This window comes from Suncus etruscus, chromosome 6, assembly GCF_024139225.1.
Source record: "Suncus etruscus isolate mSunEtr1 chromosome 6, mSunEtr1.pri.cur, whole genome shotgun sequence".
NCBI lineage: Eukaryota > Metazoa > Chordata > Mammalia > Eulipotyphla > Soricidae > Suncus > Suncus etruscus.
The window spans coordinates 122,566,280-122,587,874 of NC_064853.1; the positions used below are offsets into that span (position 1 = coordinate 122,566,280).

At 45.8% G+C, this 21,595-nt stretch overlaps 1 protein-coding gene and 1 non-coding gene across 2 annotated transcripts in view; both read left to right on the forward strand.

Annotated features, from left to right (window-relative positions):
- The window catches only part of SLIT3 (slit guidance ligand 3), a 527,919-nt gene that overhangs the window by 325,063 nt on the left and 181,261 nt on the right, over positions 1–21,595 (forward strand). The gene's annotated exons all lie outside the window — the stretch shown is intronic.
- LOC126013014 (U6 spliceosomal RNA) lies at positions 7,688–7,794 on the forward strand. Its single transcript, XR_007497352.1, has one exon. It is a non-coding gene; the product is annotated as a U6 spliceosomal RNA (small nuclear RNA).

The window sequence follows — 21,595 nt, forward strand, 5'->3', positions numbered from 1 at the left end:
AAACTCTTGAAGCCTCCATTTATTTATCTCTAAATTTAGGATAATATTAGGTATCACCTCTTGCCAGTTAAATAAGTTAATGCCATGAATTACAAATTTAAGATTGAATTTCAGGTGCACAGTGACCGAGCACTAGCGTCCCCTTTCCTCCACTAATGGGGCAAGGTTATTTCTAGATGAGTTAGCTTCCACTGTCAGAACTGCCCCCCAACCCCCAGCCCTGGCAGACTTGGAAGGCGACAGCAGGAGCTTGTCTCTGCCCCTTTCTGCACCCTGCACTCTGCCAGGACAGTTCCCAGCAGCAATGTGAAGCTGAGGCTTTGCATTCTGCAGCTGGAAAGAATTCCAGGGGTCATCACAAGAAAGTGCAACCCTTCGCTCCCACCTTCTCAACTCAGCCAAATACATCTTAACCTCTGCTTTTACCAGGAAATGACACCTAGAGATGAGAAAGGCACCCCCCCTCCCAAAGCAGGGCCCATGTGAGAGATATTTGTGAACTGAGCTGGGGAGCGGACTGACTGGGAAAGAATTTGATTGACCCCAGGAGTGGGGGCAGAGGGCAGAGTGACAGCAGCTGTCCTGAAGTGTGTGTGACATGTCGCATGTGGTCTCACACAGTATGCAGCAGGGATGAATTTCAAAGGCCAATGGCAGGGAGGAAAAGCAAGAGAAGGGCAGTGAAGAGGGTACCTGTGAGGTACCTTGGATGTCCAAGGCTTAAAGCAGGGGGCTCTGCAGAAGGTGCCCTTTCACCAGTTAGGGAAACTGAGTTTCAAAGTCTATGCTCCAGGGTTGGGGCTGAATAATGAGAGGGAGTTTGACCTTGTGGGTCTCAGCATTGGTTGTAATCACATTGGCTGAGCGACAGGAGACAGCATGGTCCCCTGCCCTGCCAGGCACTGGGGCCTCCCACCCTAGCCAGTTTGTCTTCAAGAAGCCTCCAGGTCTTTCAGACCTCTCCAGGCACTCCTAATCTATGCCCTCAAGTGCTACCTACCCTTTCCAAGGGGGTCCTCTGAGAGGGGCAGCAATAGGCTACAAGGTTCCAGCACTAGGCACACTTGCTGTGCTTCAGCTCTTTCATGCTTCCAGTTCTAGGGAGCAGGAGACTTATTGGCTTTTCCCTCTGACCCATCTGCACTCATGTGTCTGGTCATCATGGTCATATCAGTGCTGTTTTCGGGTGAATAAATCAGGAGACATGTCCTGTCATTACCCACCCACATGGGAATGTTTCCCAGGCTGTTATGGGCTTTTTATTTTGGGGGAGGGTGCTCCTCTCTGCAGACATGGTGCCTAGAGAAGATCATGTGGAATAAGCCAGTCAGACATACCTTTATCCAAGGAGGAGATATGACTGTGTGAGATAGACTAGCACCCAGTGGAAAGGGGGTCCAAGCCAACTCTTACTCTCAGAACAAAAGGGGATTTATCTTGTTCTAGGTTGAGATAAATGAGTTGGATCTCTCTCTCTCTCTCTCTCTCTCTCTCTCTCTCTCTCTCTCAAACACATAGACACACACACACACACACACATACACAACACTCATGCTTATGTTACATTGTCAAACACTCTAAGTCTGAGGTTTTCAACGTGTTCTACAGACAATTGTAGCCCCACAGCAAGTGTGAAGAAAGGTTGAAACTTCAGCCCCGAGTAGTCTGAGTCATGATGAGCAGGTAGCCCAGCTCCATTCTCTTCCCCAGACCCTAGTCCTGGGCTTCCTCATAGAGTTAACTGCCCATCCCCCTGAATGTTTCTTCAGGGCTGGAGCAATGGTACTGAGAGTAGGATGCTTGTCTTGCACATACCCAACCTAGGTTCGATGCCTGGCATCCCAGATGATCTCCTGAACACCACCAGAAGTAAAACCTGAGTATAAAGCCAGGCGTAAGCTTATAGCTTACACATACACATAGCTGATGTGTCCCAAAAACAAAAGTGGATTTCTTCTGATTTGCTTACATTAGTTTCCTATGTTTAAAGGAGAGGGTGGCCAGGAGGATTTAAGGTGCTTCCTTGTCTTCATTTTTTATGAGAAATGTTGTTTTGGGCCCATCAGAGAATGCAGGGAACACCAGGACGGCAGCTAAACAAGCACAGATTCTGGGTTTCTTTCCCATTGGTCACCTGTCAGGAAGCCATCATGATATGTTTATCAGCCAGCGCTCAGAGAGCTGAGCCCACCACCAGCTGCTACTGGCTCTTTCGGGGGGTCCCCCCAAAGACAGGAAAAGAGAAAATAACAAGAGGAGATGGAGAGTCCAAAAAGGAACCTACAGAATCAATGGTCTGAGTCCAGGGCTTGCCACAGTTGACAGAGACAGCTAGCTCTGTCCTTGCCCTGATGCAGGCTATCTCTGTTCTTGTCCAGTTTTATGCCATTCCCTGGGCAGCAAAGGAACTCAAGGGACTTGTCAACTGAGGGGATAATTCAAGCTGAAAACCTCTAGCTAATCTATGCCTTCCAATTCAGAGTTGACTGCCCACTGGCTGGCATTCTGGTTAGCTAGCTTCCTCAACTGTTTGCGCTGTTTAAAGAAACAAACAGAAAAAATCAGCTCAGGGGGTAAGATAAATGAAAACACACACACACACACACACACACACACACACACCAACAAGAAATCTTTGCTTTTATTTCTCAAATTTTTTGTTTCTCTTGATATGTTAAGATTAAAATGATTCTGCATCAGTATTAGGTGACTTTTTGCTATTGCTTCAAATTTGGGATCTCTGCAGGAAAAGGAAACATTAAGATTCTTATTCAGCTAAAGGTTTGTGTGGTAGAAAAGCACTGAGCCAACTGCCAACTCCATCTAAGTTTCCTTCTGCTTTAGAAAATATCCATGCCCAATTGATATTATTGTTACCATTTTTTGCAGATGGAGATCAGAAAATGTGCAGTGAGTTATCCATGGTCACACAGCTAGAAGGAGTCAGAACTAAGACTTGCTCCCTCAGTGTCTTGGTCACCAAATTTTCCTGAGGAGGACACGATGAATAGGTCAGACTGTCACCAGGACTCTGTGGCATTAAGAGTGGCATTGTGGCTGAGAGGGGCTACTGTAAATTTAAAGGGTGTTTGAGGCTGGTAACTGAGTAGGCATTAGTGGGCATGTTCTGTGTGGTTGTCTCACCTAGAGACTAGTATTTGCATGCACCTGGTTACTGCCTGTATTGCCCCCACCAATGCCCTAAACAAGGATAGCACCCCCGGTTTACAAGGACACTGATGACAAGGAAGGCAACAAAGGTGGGTGTCTGCCAGACCGGTGAGAAGCTAGGGCTCCTGCCACAATGAAGAGTTGAGAGAAGACCTGCCATCTTTGTGTGGGAAAGGACAGTTCAAAATTGCAGAAGAGGAGGGAGAAGCCTGTGAGAAGATTTACATGCCATGTTGGGAGAAGCAGGGGAGAAGGGCCAGGCCAGTGCCTATGGGTAAGTGATGCAGCCAGCCCATTGATAAGGCAAGAGCTGAGCTGAGCTAGGCAAGTGTCAGGCTGTGTGAGGGAAAGAATGGCATCTCTCTGGGAGGAGAGAAATAACCTTTTATCTTTGGGTCTAGAGGGAGGGTGGGGGGAATTCCAAGCTCCTGCTGTCTTGTCCAAGCACACAGTGTGCAGTGAGGAAGGAATGAGAGGCTCTACCAGAGCAGGTGAGCTGAGGCTAGATCAGCAGGGGCCAGCAGGGAGAGGCTGGTATCTGGCAGGTGTGCCACCTGGGCACACAGTGCTTGACTCACCTCCTGCCAACTCAGCTGCAGCAGGGAGCAAAGTGAGGAGGAAGCATAGGCCTTCCTGCAAGGAAGGCTGACTGTGTTGGGGGGTGTGAGGGGCACAGGTACCCCAGGTGGCCAGAATGGCTCAGAGCTGAGAGAAGGTATCAGAGGCATGGGAGAAAATGTTATTAATAATTGTACAGGGGATGGAGTTGCTGCAGAGAAGGGACAGACACAAGAGGAACTAGAAGTTGAGAATAATAATTTCTCAATCATCTAGAAATAACCTGCTTCTAAGATTTGTGAATGGCTTTCTCCAGGCCTCCTTACACCCACTCAGATAGGCACACACAAACACATAGACTCACAGGGATGCTCAGAGATACACTCATACAAAGACATACACAATACAAGCACACACAGAAAAACACAAGGATGTCTCAGAGTTAAGTGCCAGAAGGACCAGCTCACAATATGAAGCTCACCACAAAGAGTGGTGAACGCTGTTAGGGAAATAACTACACTAACAACTATCATAACAATGTTAATGAATGCAAGAAGTAGAATGCCTGTCTTGAATATAGACAGGGGAGGGGGACGAGGGAGATCGGGGGCATCGGTGGTGGGAATGTTGCACTGGTGAAAGGGGGTGTTCTGTTTATGACTGAAACCCAACTATAATCATGCTTGTAATTAGGGTGCTTAAATAAAGATTTTATTAAAAAAAAGTATCTCAGAGACACAATGGGACACACAGATGTAAACAAGTATAGACACAAAGACAGACATGCACATCAGATTGCACTATGACTATTCTTTGGACACCTCTTACATTCAGAAATACAAACCAAGTATTTCCCTGAAGTCATTAATGTCACCAGATTGTAAGTGGCTGCTGGACCATGAGGCCTCTTTGCCCATTCAGAAGGGGTTCAGGGAACAACTGTATGCACCAATTTCTTGTACTATCACCAGGTCCTTTCCTCATGAAAATAACAGGTTATGCACACATTAGGAGTGTTTGAGATGTGCTGCCAACTTGCCCAGCAGAAAGAAGCATTACCAGTTCTATTCCTTCCAGAAAGACATAATGAGTGCATCTGGCTGTCCCATCCACACTCGCCCAAGGAGAGGGAGATTTTGGCATTTGCCAAAATCAGCAGTGCTTCAGGTTTGAAAGATGTCCAGGAGTGCCAAGACCAAACTCTGTGGAGTCCCCCTTAGCATGTTTTCAGCAGCAAAGATTCGGCCTTTTGAGAAAGTGACAGTCCCCCATAGTTGGGTTTGTGGGGCTTAAACCACAGATAAAAGAATAATTTAATATATGGGGGTGCTGGTGTCTGCCAGTTTCTGTCTAATTCACTATGGAGACTCAAGACAATTTTTGCCACCAGATCTGATCCTTACAGACAGAACTTATAGGGGTAGGAGAGCAGGCAGGGATGAGAGGTGGCAGAAAATTAAGAGGGCCATGTACCACATCTACTGATTTCCACCCTCTTCTAGTCCTGTGCTTCTGGGGCCTCTAGCAAGCAAGATCTTGAATTTTTGTTCTTTCTTTATAAAAAAAAAATCACCAAGAAGTCCAGTCAACTTCTCCATCTCTTCTCAGTAAAGAACTGAGTCGACTCCCTAACCCAGTGAGCAGACTTGCCAAAGAGCTCATAAGTCTGACAAAAAATGGCCCCATGTGCTCACCTGGGACCCTTGAACTATTTCTCATTCCAAGCACACAGCTCTCATGCTAATCAGATGACCCCTAGCATTTAGTTCATACATCTAGCACACAACTCTCACTTTTCTGTTCTCTCTCTTTTTCTCTTTCTCTCTTCTTTGAGATCCTCAGGTCTGAGTTCTACATCTTTGGGTGACTGGTCCACACAGCAGGTCTTACTTCCCCAGCAGAGCAGGCTGGAGTGATGCTGAGCTGAGGTCACAACTGGGAAGGTGGGTGCCCCTCCCCATGCCTCAACAGGCAGTGTAGAGTGGAGCTCCCTAGAAACCAGAAGCACCCACACAGAAGCCAGGAGATGGAGGCATCATGCTCAATAAGCGACAGAAGAATTCTGTCTGGGGCCCAGACTCTGGGCTAAGGGCCATGCCAGCTGGCAACACTAGCACAGCAGCCTGCTCTGGCTTGAAGTACATTTTGGATGTCAGGGCAAGGCTATGCCCCCAAGGGGGGCCTGCACTTGACTGAGCAGAACTCCTAATTTTCCTCAAGTAACATAATGCCAGTCTCAATGCAGTGGAAACTCGTGACATATTTGGGGAGTGGTGGGGTTCAACCTTGTCATTTAGTCTTTGATTGCTGCCTTGATTTCTCTTAGAAAGGCAGAAGGGAAAACGCCCTTTACCAGCAGATGTGGTAACATAACTCTCTAGGTCTCAAAATTTATTCAGCCTCCTGTTTTCACTTTCCTGAAAGTGTTTTAGAGGTACAGCAGGAAGGCTGCTTGCTTTGCACGTGGTCAACCTGGGTTCCATCTCCGGCATCCCTTATGGTCCCCCAGCACTGCCAGTAGTGATCCCTGAGTGCAGAACCAAGAATAAGTTCTGAGCATCACTGATGTGCCCCCAAAACAAATAAAAAATAAAAAGTTTTAGTATCTTCCCTTGTTGAAGGGAGAAGTTCTCACACTTCTCACTGCTCAAAGAATAAGATAGTGCCATAATTTTGTTCTTTAATATTTTTTCTGCAATAGTTATTGGTCATCATCCCATAGGGTCTCTCAACCTTTTTTTCTGACCATTCCCCCTTTCTGGCCTTGTTGACTTCCTGGGCAATCCTACTTGGCCAGTTATGTGCCTCCCACTGATGTTATTTTTGCCTGTGGCCCCCTGGAATATCCTGAATTTATTTTACAGGGTTCTTTCAATCTGAAGAGCCCAGTTACCCTGGAGACACACCTCCAGATTGAATGAAGCAAGACTACCTTGTTCTCCAGATATGACCAGACAGTCAAATATGGCCTTGGAAATTAAACCACATGCATGCAAAACACACACACACACACACACACACACACACACACTATGCTGCATATCTGTCAGAAACCTTTTCCCCTGGACAAAGCAATGATTTATGAGAGTCCGCTCTATTTCCCGCCTCGCTCTTGCTCTATATTCGGAGACTCCATCCAGATCATGTGTTTTTGCTTAACCTGACACATTCCAAGCAGGCTTTCTATATTCCATGTGCTAGTGAAAGGTCCTCCCTCTAGAGCTAGATGGGGGAAAAAAACAAAGGAGAGGGCGCCCTCCCCCTAGTTTCCCTGGGGATGCCAGAAGAGAAATCATTGTCTAGGTAGTGAATACAGGCCCCCTGCATGAAGTTTTCACAGTCAGATCCAAGAGGCTCCCCACTTTAGGCTCAAAGAAGGTTGAGTATGCTGGGAGATGGCCTCCAGAACCTGTTAGCCAAAACTCTCCTTGCTGTGGGACTGCTGAACCTCACTTTTCTCCTGGGGTCTTCTGACTTCTTCTTATTCCAACTCTCAGTTTTCCCACAGTTCCCCAAATTAGCACGTTCTTGTCCCCTCTACTTCAGCACTACGTTTGTCATTCAGTGATCACATGTGCTGGTGGAACTATTGCCTTCCTGCCTCATACTTGTATTTTCCTGTCACTTGCATTAACTATCGTCACCAGTTAATGTGGTTAAAGTTGCGTGGGGACACAGTCACTCATGTTTCTAACTTTTTCTCTAGATTGCCTGTAGCAGAGGTGGGGCATGGGGGTAGAGATCGGGTGGTTTCCAAACTGAAGAAGTTTACTCTCGATGGAGCTGGAAAGAGTTTCAGGACCCCTGAGTTAGACCACAGGCTCTTCAGGAGACAATATCTGTCTGCATCTGTTCTGTTTCACATCCCTCACGTCTGTACACTGCCTTGGGACCTGGAACCCAGTCTCTAAGAAGCATCTGGGGCACATAGCAAACAGACCTTAAGAAATCCTGCACGGTGCTTGCTTCAGTAGCACATATACTAAAATTGGAACGATACAGAGAAGATTAGCATGGCCCCTGCACAAGGATGACACGCAAATTCATGAAGTATTCCATTAAAAAATAAAAAAATAGAAATGCTTCATGGTGGAGCATTGGCATCTGAGACTTTCTGAATTCTGCCATGTCTCAGGATAGCTTTGTACTTTGAGATTAAAAACTAGGAGAAGATATTTTATTTCTAGAACACAGTGCCTTTTAAGAATAAGAAAGAAGGACAGCAGGTAAAGTTTTAAGATAAAAAATAAAATCTTTCAGGGCTGGAATGATAGCATGGAGGTAAGGCATTTGCCTTGCATGCAGAAGGATGGTGGTTCAAATCCCAGCATCCCATATGGTCCCCTGAGCCTGCCAGGAGCTATTTCTGAGCTTAGAGCCAGGAGTAACCCCTGAGCGCTGCCGGGTGTGACCCAAAAACAAAAACAAAAAAAGAAGCTTTCAAACTAGATATTAAAAGACCATCTACATATACACAATGGAATACTATGCAGCCGTCAGAAGAGATGAGGTCATGAAATTTTCCTATACATGAGTGGAAATGGAATCTATTATGCTGAGTGATATAAGTCAGAAGGAGAGAGATAGACACAGAATATTCTCTCTCCTATGGCTTTTTAGAAAAGTAAAAGGCATTATGTAATACACTGAAACAATAGAGATGAGAGCTAGAAGGCCCAGCCCCACAATACAAAGCTTTCCACAAAGAGTGGTGAGTTCAGTTGGAGAAATGACCACACTGACAACTACCGTGACAATCATAGTGAGTAAGAAAAATAGAATGCCTGCCTTGATTGCAGGAAAGGGGTGAGGGAGGAGGGAGATGGAGGGCGTTGGGGATGTTGCACTGGTAAAGGGTAGTGTTCTTTTTTTAATATATAACTGAAACCCAATTATAAACATGTTTGTAATCATGGTTATTAAATAGAGATATGTATTACAGGAGCTGGAGCAGTGGTGCAAGTGGTAGAGCATTTGCCTTGTATGCACTGACCTAGGTTAGACTGCGGTTCGATCCCCCAGCATTCCATATGGTCCCCCTAGCCAGGAATGATTTCTGAGCACATAACCAGGAGCAACCCCTGAGCATCACTGGCTGTGGCCCAAAAACAAACAAAAAAAGATATGTATTAAAAAACAGACCACCAAAGCCATAAATATGAGTCATTCTGACTTATAAAGCCACAGAGGGTTTCCCTAATTGCAACAAGATCCAAGAGATGGTGACCCAAATGATGCTGTACGGGTGAGGAGAAAGAAACAGTAACAGATATATATGTGTGTGTGTGTGTGTGTGTATACACACACATATATATGAGTTTGAATTTTCTCCAAGTATGCAAAGATTTCCTGTTGCTAAATAGTGAACCCTTCTTCAAATTCTAGTTTCATAAAGCAATGGGGAAAATCCATTTGAACACAATCCGATTTTGGAAGTCATTCAGTCATGGGAAAAAATTAGGGACAATGTAACTGGACTAGGTGCTGGAATCCTTTAAAAATTGTAATTTGATCAGAAACAGCCAGTGTGGGTTTACAGGAGGGACAGTTTAATGCCTGACTGGTTGGAAATAAGCTTCCTGGATAGATGGCTACCAGGGGAGGGAGAAAGACGGGTACTTGAAACTTTCAAGTCCTCCCAGAAACCCTGGTACACAGTTTCAGTTATTAGTGGTCAACAAAACATATGAGGGGAGATTAGGAGACTTTCCTAATACATATTGCCTATCACCTCCAAAAAAATTTTTTTCATAGTTCACTTTCAAGTTGAACAAAGGGTAAAAAATCAGATGCACTTTACCACCCAAAAAAAGCAAAATCTGGGGAAAAAAATACTATTATTTCAAGGCAGTCATATAATGAGTTGTCTAAAATCTTTGACTGGGATGGGGTACATGGAGGCTCTGCTCTGCTTGCCAACTAGGATGAGCCCTGAGGAGGAAGCCACAGCCTGGAAAGGGTCATGAGATCCTCAGCTGCCCAGTATATCTATTGGTCTTCACAGCAGCATGGAAAGCATCTCTGGGCTGTTCCTCGGGTCCCTGATCCATTTGCAGTGAAGAAATCTGTAGAAACTGGGCATCTGGAGCCAGGGCTGCAGGGAAGCTGGCAGAAGCAACACTAAAGGAAGAATTTACTCAGGACAGTCTGTGCTTTGCTCTCTCAAGAGGGTATAAGCCTCCTGAGCGCTGTGCTTAACTCCCACTCATCACCAGATGTTCCACTTAGAACTACCAGGCTCAAGTAGATTGAAAACTTCAGAGAGATGTCATGATTTCCTTTCTTTACAGCAATGTTGCTCCCTGGAGTGGAGTCTCAAATGGACCAGACAGCCTGGTGGGGCTGGAGCTGAGTAGGTGGATGCTTTGGACTCTGGCACTTTGGGGTCCATCTTTCTGCTCATCAGAATATTGAGATGCAGTATTCTTCTGCAGAGGGAGTGTTGACAGAGCCAGGGCCTTGTTGGCTTTGTCACCTTCCTTCCCTGTCCTTGACTCTTTAAAATCCCCAGCTTAATGTATTCCCTGCTCTTTGTTACTTCCTTCCCTCTTTCCCTCCCTTTATCCTTTCTTCCCTCCTTCCTTTATTCTTTCCCTTTTCTTCCTTCATTACTTTCTCAACTTGCTTTTTCTCCTCTTTCTTTTTTCTTTCTTTCTTTTTTTTTTTTAATTTCACACTGGGAATCAGACTTCTCAAATTGAGCCTGGTACAGCACAATCTTTGCTAAAAAATCTTGCCAATGGTCTCACTCATTTATTGGTTTTAAAAAAAATGAAAGACATTTTTGCAATAATTTTTAAAGACAAAAGAGAGGAAGGCTGGAAGTTCCAGCTCAACTCATGAAGCTCACCACAAAGAGTGATGAGCTTAGTTAGAGAAATAACTACATTGAGAACTATCCTAACAATGAGAATGTCTGAGGAAAATAGAAAGCCTGTGTAGAGTATAGGCAGGGGTGGGGTGGGGAGGAGGGAGATTTGGGACATTGGTGATGGAAATGTTGTATTGTGAATGGGGGGTGACAGAAACCCAACCACAATCATGTTTGTAATTAAGGTATTTAAATAAAATATTAAAAAAAATCTTTGCCCTGCCCAGTATTCAGTCTCTGTGTATGTCTGACTTTTTACACATAAGTATAGTACACATACACAGAAATACACACAGATGTATTCATATGCACACACTATAAGTGAGGTTCTGTAGCACTTAAGATTCCTAACCTGGGGGCCAGAGAGATAGCATGGAGGTAAGGCATTTGCCTTTCATGCAGAAGATCGGTGGTTCGAATCCCGACATCCCATATGGTCCCCTGAGCCTGCCAGGAGCGATTTCTGAGCATAGAACCATGAGTAACCCCTGAGCGCTGCCGGGTGTGACCCAAACACCAAAAAAAAAAAAAAGGTTCCTAACCTGGCACAAATTACCCCTGTAGTTAGGCCCTCAGGATCTCTCATCTTTGGACTTACCTTGAACTTGACAATTTCACTGAACTCTCCACCTCTACCAAATCTCCTGCTTCTTTCTGCACAGAGCCTTTGCACATATTTTTCCCTAATGGAGCTCTCTATTCCCTGCTCGCCATTCACCTTATCCTCTGCTCCAATGCCAGGCCTCATCATCCGACCCAGGTTCTCGCCTCTGAATTCTTGTAACACCCCCATATTTACCTTTCAAAGAAAGCATTATCCCTGTCAGTTTGTTTTGTGTTGTGTTGTATTGTTTCTAGGCCTCACTGGCAGCATTCAGGTATTACTCCTGGCTTCAGAAATTACTCCTGGCAGGCTCAGGGGACCATATGGAATGCCAGGGATCAAACCCATACAATGCAAATACCCTATTCACTGTGCTATTGCTCCAGCTCCAAGATATGCTATTCTTACATGTTGATTAATCTCTGGTTAATCTGCCTTCTTGCCTCACACCCCCTCCTCATCAGTCTTTGGGCAACTGGTGCAGGATCTGGGTTGAGTCTATTTTTGGTCTGATGTGTTCATTCATTCTGGCACTAATGGAGTGTCTGCTGAAACTAAATTAGTATCTCCAATGAATGAGTGAATTTGCTGGCTGCAGCCTACTGTGGCACCATCTTGATCCTGTGACCTGAGCATCTTCCCTACCTGCATGTTTAAGCCTCCTATGGACACATTGCCCCCTGGCACGCTGTTTGAGCAGTGAAAGGAGAAGAACAACAGTGCTCCTGGAAAGGAAGGTTTTTCTGAGCCTCGTCCTTGGAGTTCACTGCCTCTTCTTTGAATAGGTGAGGAGATAAAGGTTTTCGAGGTGAGGAGATCATGGTGTTCCCAACTCTCTTCACAGCTCTAGTGCTTATCTATCAAGATACTGATTTCTGCTGGTATGAAGCTGGAGTTTGCTCAGGAGTCTGCTGTCATCTTGGTACATTGAACTTTCCAGGCTATAGCAAACATCTCTCGCTTGCTCTCTCTCTCTCTCTTCTTAAATCAAGGTTATTCTTCAACAAGTGGATTAAATCTCCAGCTTCTTGCCCCCACCCTCTGTACCCCCCTCTCACTACCCACCCCTGATGGACACAGCATCTATACTCCTAAGCCTTCCTCTCCTGACCTTAGATCATCCTCATAACTTACCTGTCTTAGATCCACACCACATCCAACTGAAATAGTGCTCCACTTAATACTCCCATTCTTCTCTGCCCTTGCTCAGAGCCTTCCTTAGAGTCTTCAGTAGGACAATCAAAGAGTCAAGTATGGATGCTCTTATCCCAGCCCTAGTCTGGGCAGAAAAGCTCAAGACTTTCTCTCTCAAGCAAGGATTTCCTGGAGCCTTGGGCCTTTCTGGCTTTTCTACAGCATCAAACCAAACAGACATAATGTAATCACTTTTTTTTTTGGAGGGGGGGTGTTCACACCTGGCAGCACTCAGGAGTTACTCCTGGCTCTACACTCAGAAATTGCTCCTGGCAGGCTCAGGGACCATATGGGATGCCGGGATTCAAACCACCGTCCTGCAGGCAAGGCAAATGCCCTACCTCCATGCTATCTCTTCAGTCCCAATTTAATCACTCTTTCCAGTTAGGTGGGGACCAGACTGAAATCCTAAATGGGATTTTTCACCTGCATGAGTAGTGAAAGTCCTTTAGGCTCCCAGCTCCCACTGAACCATGGAAAATGAAATTCCCTGCACTTCATCCTGGACTCAGTTGTGTTGTTTGGAGCCAATTCTCCCTGTCTGAAATTACCTGCAGCTGTGGGCTGTGTTGCCACTTCCTAAACCTCAACATGCCCATCTGTAAAATGGCTCTGCTTGCTGTTTTGTCCTAGGCACCTGCATGTTCTTCTCTGTCATTGGAGGGAGAGGGACATGAATCAGATTCATTGTCTCAAATCGGGGAGACATGGCTAAGACACCCACATTTTGAAGCAGTGGAATGTGAAATGGAGAGCAGTAGTAACTGCTACTATCCAAGACAAAGGATATCTTTATTTATTTACATATTTATTTATTTATTCATTTATTTATTGAAATCTCTGATATACCTTTCCCTATCAGGGAGAGTATTCACATGGTTAGGGGATTCACTCACCTCTGGCCTCTTGTCGCATGGTTGACTGGTGGAAAATCATCTGAAGCCCCAGACCATCTTGCTTAATTCCAGGAATGCAAGTGTAAATCCATTATGGCTTTGTTGTTCCTAAAGCCAAGGATATAAATCCTTTAAGTATCCTTCAAGATAGTTGGTTAGCCCAAAGTCTGGGGTCTTTCCTGGAACTACATATCTCATTTGCTTTTTCTTCAATTTACAGATGTGGGGGGCAAGAGCATTATGTCGAGTGGTGCTTACACACATGTGGGGTTCTCTTTAATCTGGACCTGGGAGAGTTCTCTTAGGAGTACAAGTACCCCTGATCCAGCGTATCTCACAGAACTTGGAATGTTATCCTCACTCAGTTCTCTAGAGCAGAATTAACTTCTTTCTCCCTTTCCATCCGGGTGAGTTGATATCCAAGTGAGCTATCTGCCAAGCCAGTTTAGTGGAAACTGAGATTCAGACTCAATCTTTCATATTCCCAGATCTGAAAAAGACAATCTCTTGCTTTTCAAATCTCCAGTTGAACCTATGGGTGACATCTGCCTAGACTGTGCATAGGGCAGCCTGTGTGAGGTGCAATTGTGAGCTCAGCCACGTGTCACTCCTGAGTCCTCATGCATGCTCAGTTTTATGAGGGGTGTTACCGGAGCTGGCAGCTGGAGGGAAGATCTAAGGCAGGGGTCTCAAACTCACGGCCCACGGGCCATTTGTGGCCCTCCGTACAACATTTTGTGGCCCTGCCCTAGAGAAATCTTTTTTGTTTTGTTTTGTTTCAGTTGTTTGGGTCTCACCCCCCATTGTTCAAGGCTTACTACTGACTTTGCACTCAAGGATCACCCCGACTTTGCCTCCTGCGGCCCCCAGGTAAATTGAGTTTGAGACCCCTGATCTAAGGTGACAGGTTAGAGAGACTTGGGGCACTGGAGGGACATATGGAGACTATATTAGTGTATCCTTCCACTCTCCCATCACATAACCAAGTACTATCCCTACGTGTACCCCACTAGCACCCTGTCCTTGCCACCTTCTCCTTTGTTACCCAAGGGAAAGTTTTCTCAGGAGCAGTGATCATACATATGTGAGAACGGCAGAGCATTTTGGGGTCTGGACATTAGGCAGGTCACTCATTCTGGCTTGGCACCCCAGCTCCCTTCATCTAAACAGTTACTTTGACAAGTAATTAAGTATTTGGGGGCCTCAATTTTCTTATCTATCGAGTAGAGAGGGTAATGCCCACTTCTCACATTTCACCAGGGTTTTGTGAGGTTTAAAAGAGGGGAAATGTGTTAAAACATAAATTCATTCATTCATTAAGAAACACTGAGGCATGGAGCTGGAGCAATGGCTCAGCCGGTAGGGTGTTTGCCTTGTATGCCACTGACCCAGGACAGGCCTCGGTTCGATGCCCCAGCATCCCATATGGTCCCCCAAACCAGGAGCGATTTCTGAGCGCATAGCCAGAAGTAACACCTGAGCATCAACAGGTGTGACCCAAAAATCTAAAAAACAAACAAATAAACAAAAACATTGATGCCATTCCTGGCATGTAACAAACTCTGGGAAGCTAGCAGGAAGACACAATTGAATCTTGATAGAATAAATCAGAGCAGTGAAGTGTGGCTTGGCCATTCGTCCAGTTGGAGAGCTAATGTATGAACATAGCTATAATCTGAAAGTTTGGAGTCCACAGTGAAGATTCTTAGAAACTGTACAGAGAGCCATGGTGTACCTAAGATCTGAAAATGAGCATGAATGGCATATAAGGTGACTACCTATGTTCAAACATAGCTGTAGCTATTTTATTTTAGAAACTCTGCCTCTACAGTGGCCTGAGTGGTGTGATAATACTGTGGTTCTCAAAACAGTAGCCCTTCAAGTTTCAGAAAAACAACAGAGACTGGGGAGAGAAAATTAAATGCTTTGGTGATCTACTCAGTGGTTGAAATACTTCTACTAAGGAGAGGAAGGAAGGAGTGGACATGTAGGTAACCCAAATGGGCTCTTGACATGAAAGCACCAGCCCCATGGTTGAGAGTTGAGCTCACTGCTAACATGACATATATTCGATCCTTGCCCCCCTTCACATGTTTACTGAAAAACATCCGGTTTAAAGCCTTCTTGCTCAGAACCTTTCAAAGAGCCTGTGAGCAGAACAACATGCTCAAACCAGGTGATTCTGCTATAAAGTTACGTCCAGGTGTGGCCAAGATGCAAGACACTGCCCAGAAGCCTTATGGGAATGGAGGGTTCCAGGCCCCGTTCTGTCTGTGTGTTAACAGGACCCCAATCCCTGCAAAGACCCTGCTGGACTCCCTGGGGCATATTGTCTTCAAAACCTCAGCATGGGGCTCTTTTGCAGTGAGTTTCTTACAGCCTCCATATCAGATGGGCTGGGGATTAACCAAAGCTCTGAGTCCATGCGAATTGGTGTAGAGTGGACTAAGCTTTGACACTGGAGGCAGCTCGGAAGCTGTTGATTTAATATAAAATATAAAGTCTAAAGTCCACGTGTTGGATGAGGCCTCCTTCTGCACCGAGCCTCTAGGGCCTAGAGCAGAGATCCTCAAACTTTTTAAACAGGGGGCCAGTTCACTGTCCCTCAGACCATTGGGGGTCTGACTATAGTAAAAACAAAACTTATGAACGAATTCTTATGCACACTGCATATATCTTATTTTGCAATGAAGAAACAAAACAGATACAAATACAATATGTGGCCGCAGGCCATAGTTTGAGGACCACTGGCCTAGAGTCTAGGCCCTTCGGCCAACAGGTCTGAAGATGCAGCATAATGACAAAAAAATAATCACAAGCTGTCAGTTAAAGTTTCATCAGAGACAGCTCAGTTTATTCTATAACCCAGTCCACCATGTGTATTTCCTCATATGGCTTCTATGCTAAGCCTCTTCCAAGCAGCTTCCTCTTGCTGCTGCTTCTCTGGCTTTCCACCTCTTTATTTTCTTCTCCCTTTCCTCCAAACAGACTTTCTTTATTCAAAATTACCTCCCTATTCCAGGTGTGGGCAGGTCTGACCATCTAGGAGGGATTAACATACATTGGGGGAAGGAATAACTTACAAGCAGCATTTTCCAAGTCTTGAGGATGGGTGTCTCTTCATCACAAGGGCCAGCTGGCAAGGTCTTCTCACCCCAAGTCAGTAGAAAATTCATTTCATCTTTATCATGTATATGACTCTTCTCCCAGTGTCCTTGCTTGTGATGTCTTGTTGCACTCACTTGGTCACTGGGTCTTGTGGTACACTGAGTAAATGGTGGCTGTAGAAAAGCTGATTACTTGGTTTTCAGGTTCTTTGCATCAGTCTCAGCATTTTCAGTGAGTTTTGCACCAGTAACACCCCACTGGCTCTCTACTTTACTGGCAATGGTATAGCCCCAATGTTTTCTTGTCCTTTCTCCCTTCTTGAGCAAGGCTAAAAACAAATGAGGGGGAGGGGGGGCGTGTCACATTCCCAATAGTCTATCAAATTCTTGCTTGTTTTGTTTCGGTTTTGGAGCAACACCCAATGATGCTCAGGGCTCTGCCCTCAGGAATAACTGGCAGTGCTTGGGGGACCCTATAAGACACTGGGTATAAAACCCAAGTCAGCTGCGTGCAAGGCAGTCTTGCTGCCCTCTGGCCTATCACTCTAGCCCTTGCTTTTATGGAAATATTTTGCAGCCTTTTGACCTTTCTGGGTACAGTGAAAACTTGAACGTGGGTCCAAGGTGACCTAATTTTAGAACCTGCTGGATACAGACAGTGCTGTCCTACCGACACTAGAGCATGTGTCTAAGTAATGGCCATGGTCTCAGTGCCCTTCTCACCTAATCTGGGGTATTACAGGAGAAAGAACTCTGGCACCAGAGAAGGGCTGGAGCTATGGGCTGGGAGGCATAGAAGGGCTGGTGGGAGGTGGGAGGGAGCCTTCCCATTAGTGTGTTAACACAGAGCAGACAGCTCCTGACTCAGGGCCTCTGGGGATCACTCCCGCCAACCTGTGCAAATAGAAAAATCATTCTCTTCTCAAACAAAAAACCTGCCTTCCTGACCAGTTGACTTGCTAATGGTTTCTGGCAGCCTTTGTAATAGTCTGAGAAGCCACTCAGACCACCAGCTGACAATGTCAAACTTATAAATTGCTCTCGTTAAAACCTGCGCATCAAAACAAAACAGGGAGCTCCTGCTGAACTGCCCCTGTCAAGGGTTTCCTCAAGGGGAATCTGAAGCATGATCCCAAGAGGAAACTGGGTCCTGCCAAGACACCTTTACCAGGACATTCCGAAGTCCTTTTGGGGGGCTTGGGGAGAGAACTTCAGTCTTGGGCCCAAATCTAACACAGGCACTTTTGTGTTTGTGGATCATTCAAATGCTCCAAGGTTTAATTTTGCTTGACAGACAAGAAATGTAGCCCCTTACTCTGCACTTCAGCATCACTAGTAAACAGATGGACATGTGTGAGATGCGTGAAACTATGTTATGTCTGTGGACTTGTATATTTTGAGCTCTGGGCATTTAGAGAAACAGGATGTATGTGGCCTTGTATTGCCTTGAGAAACAAAGGCCGATTGTAAACCTTGGTTTTCTCATCCCTAAATTTGAGGTGACCTCACCTTCTTTGATAACGGTATCCACTAAACCCAAAGGAGTTTTGAGCTCCAAGGACACTGTTTTTCTCTCTTTTTTAGAGAGGAGTGTGCAGACAAAGGAAGCCACATATAGTAGTAGTCAGAGCTACTCCTGATATAGTGCTTGGGAGATCAATGTAGTGTCAGGGAAAAAGTCCAGGGTGTTCCCAAGTTCTCATCTTTGCCACTATCTCCACAGCCCCATTGTAAAGTATTAAGCAGCTTAAAACTCTGTAGCTGGAATCATGGAATGCCAGTCATTTCTTTATTGCTAGGAGAATGCTTCCAGTTTTATTCCATAGGCCCTTACACAAGGATGATGAGTGATTGGAATATCTAAGGTCTAGGAACAGTCTGATGGACTCACACACTCCTCACTTCCTGTCTGTTTTCTGTGCTCCCTGATGGCCTGGTCAAGCTAGGCTGGTTCCTGCCAAGGCGCTTAGAAAGATAGAGGGGCTCCCAGGCCAGTGAGAAACTTGCCCCAAAAGAAGCATCTTTGCCGAAGCATTTCTCTTACTCTCTTCCCGGCTTCTTCCCCTCTTGTGTCTGATCACTCAAAATAAGACAATTTTCAGTGAATTGTCGGCCTCTGAAGTGACACCTCTCCCCTGCACGCGCACATACACACACACACCCCAGAAAAGAAATGACACCATGGAAGTAAAATCTTTTCACCTCAGAGTTCCACAGGAAAATCTATTTGAGGGCCCATTATGTCTGTGTCCTGGAAGCTGCAAACTCTGAGGCTTAAATATAGCATGTCTTGGAGTTCTCAGCCACTGGCAGCCGGGAAAACACTTTTGAAGGGCAGATAAATATTTATGTCTGAGGATGCTTTGCTCGCAGTGCATGGTTGATTCTGTTGCCCCACTTCCCTGGACTAAGAGTCGATTATGGAGCCGAGAGCATGGGTGGGAGTGGATGAACATTCAGCACCTTCATTCTGCATGGCTGGGGGAGCCATTAGCAGTTTCTCAGGGGCCTGCTGGCAACTTTCTCGCCTCCCCCTTCACTTCATCTGGCAGCATGAGCCGTAGTGGGGTGGCAGCCCAGGTTGCTCAGCCTAGGCTAAGGATGAGCACTTTCACAACCCTGCTCCCTCTCCTCCAGGGTCCTCTCTAAGGAAGCATCTGTTGTCATTCTGAGCCTCATCCTGCCAGTGCAAGGGCAGGACTGGAAGGTAATGGGACTCCATGTTGCCCATTCTCCAGTTCTGGAGACATCAAAGAGGAGAGCCTCTAGGCTTAGGGCATAGCAAGAGAGATTCCCTATCCTTCTGACTCAGTTTCCTCCTCTCTCTCTCTCCCTCCCTTTCTTCCTTTCTCCCTTCCTTCCTCCTCCTTTTCTTCCTCTTCCTTTCCCTCTTCCTTCCCTCCTCTTTCTCCTTCCCTCTCTCCCTTATTTCCTTCCCTGCTTTTCTTTTTCCTGTTGGCCTTTCCCCCCCACGATTTCTGTTTTCTCCTTCCTTCTGTTCCTGTTATTTATATTCTATTTTTCTTCCCCTATCACAACAGCCCCTAAGACATCTAAAATCTCAAGAGGAAATGTCTGCAAGATCTGGAGGTGACAGGGTGGGGGGCAGAGGTAGCAGGGAGGAAAGCACCTAGGCTCTAGGACATTTATGTCTCCATCCCCCACTCTACCTTTATTCTGAAGGGTGATCCATCTTCCCCCAAGTTTATTGGAGGCGGTTTTCCAACACTACTTATAAAATATTACAGGCAGGCCCGTGATTCACGGCCTCATTTATAACCCACAGCACTTGGAAACTTGGGGGAAGGGAAATATATCTCCTCAAAGCCACTTCTCACTTTTGGGGGCTGCCTCCCACTTCTTCCAAGAAGCACCAGGAAATGCAATACGAGTTTGAGGTGTAGGCAGGTACCCTGGTGCTAAGCCAGTAGTTTCAACCATCCTAAGGACTGTTAGCTTTTCTTCCAGGCCTTTACCATCTCTGAGAACATGACCCATGGGTCTGCTTCTGCATGCTTGTATCTGTCTTTGCTTTGAGTGTCCCTTCCTGAGACAGGTTTGTAGAAACAGGGAGAGGGACAGATGGGGCCAGGGCTCCTGGGTCATCAAGAATCTCATTGGTGGTCAAAGACATAGCATAGAGAAGAGGATGCTGCTTTGCATACAGAAGACACTGATTTGATCCCTGGCACCCCGTAAACCACTCCCTGAGCCCCTCTAGGTGTTAAATTTGAGTGTAATCTTGTATGCCCCCCCAATTACAAAAAACTAGTAAGAACTCCTTTATCTGGAGAGACCTTCTGAGTGTGTTAGCCAGAGACTTACCTTGTGGTCCTCCCCTTGAGTGCAGCTCCTTCCTGTTGCCAGGACAGACATTTTTAACACTAACCATTGCCCATCACCTAGATGATGGCTTAGCATGACACCTTACAAGGGCATGTTTCAGTAATGTATTTATGCCAAATTTTGTGTTTTGACATTGTGTTAAAAACAGCAATAACAGGAATTGGAGCAATAGGACAGTGGGGGGTGTTTGCCTTGCACACAGATCACCTAGGATTGATTTCTGCCATCCTTTATGACCCGCCAGCACTGCCTGGAGTGACTTCTGAGTGCACAGCCAAAAATAAGCCCTAAATATCATCAGGTGTGATCCAGAAACAAACACGTGAACCCTAAAATTACAGCAATAAACTGTGGTTGAACTTTCTGGGTATTGAAGAAACTCTCAAGCACTCCTGTCTCATGAACACTCAAAATCATTTGCTCCAGCCTCATGGACTCTTATGGGCCCACTTTTCTTTTGATAGTCACTGACATACCCACTGGCTCCCCTCCTTCCCAGCTGTGATTCAGGCAAGCAAAGCCAGGCAGTCATGACAAGCATAGGGTTGGTTTCTTTAAGTGAATGTTGGCTACTGAATGCGACGGTCACCTTAGTCTTCTGCTTCAGAGGAGGTAGCACAAAGCATTTACATCTAGGATGACCAGCCATACTTGTTTAAAGGGGAGGCTGAACCCACTCAAGCCTCGTTCACACCACCTACATCCTAAGCAGTAGAACTGTTAGGAGACAGAGACTCCTGTCTAATCCCACCCTCTTCACTGTATTCTGTAACCCGCTGTGACTGGAAAGCTGGTCCCCAGCTTCTGGCCCCTGGCCCATTCTTGTCAGGTCATGACAGATACATGGAACCATGAAACCATGGAGTCTTTGTTTGTTTGCTTGCTTTTGGGCCACACCCTGTGGTGCTCAGGGGTTATCCTGGCTATCTGCTCAGAAATAGCTCCTGGCAGGCATGGGGGACCATATGGGATGCCGGGATTCTAACCAACCTCTTTAGGTCCTGGGTCGGCTGCTTACAAGGCAAACGCCGCTGTGCTATCTCTCTGGCCACAGAACCATGAAACTTTAAACATTGACTATCTGGCTCTTGAAGTAAAAGTTCCAAAAGTACCCCAGGCTCTGTAGATGGATTAACTCCTCCCATGGGTTCAATACTGAGAATTGGACCAATGCTATAGTCCAGCAGGTGGGACATTTACCTTGTATGCAGTCAACCCAGGTTAATCCCATATGGTTTCCTGAGTACTGAGAGGAGTGTTTCCTGAGTGCAAAGCCAGGAGTACTTCTGAGCATTGCCAGTTGTGGCCAAACCAAAAAAATGAAAAGAAAAGAAAAAAGAGAAATGGT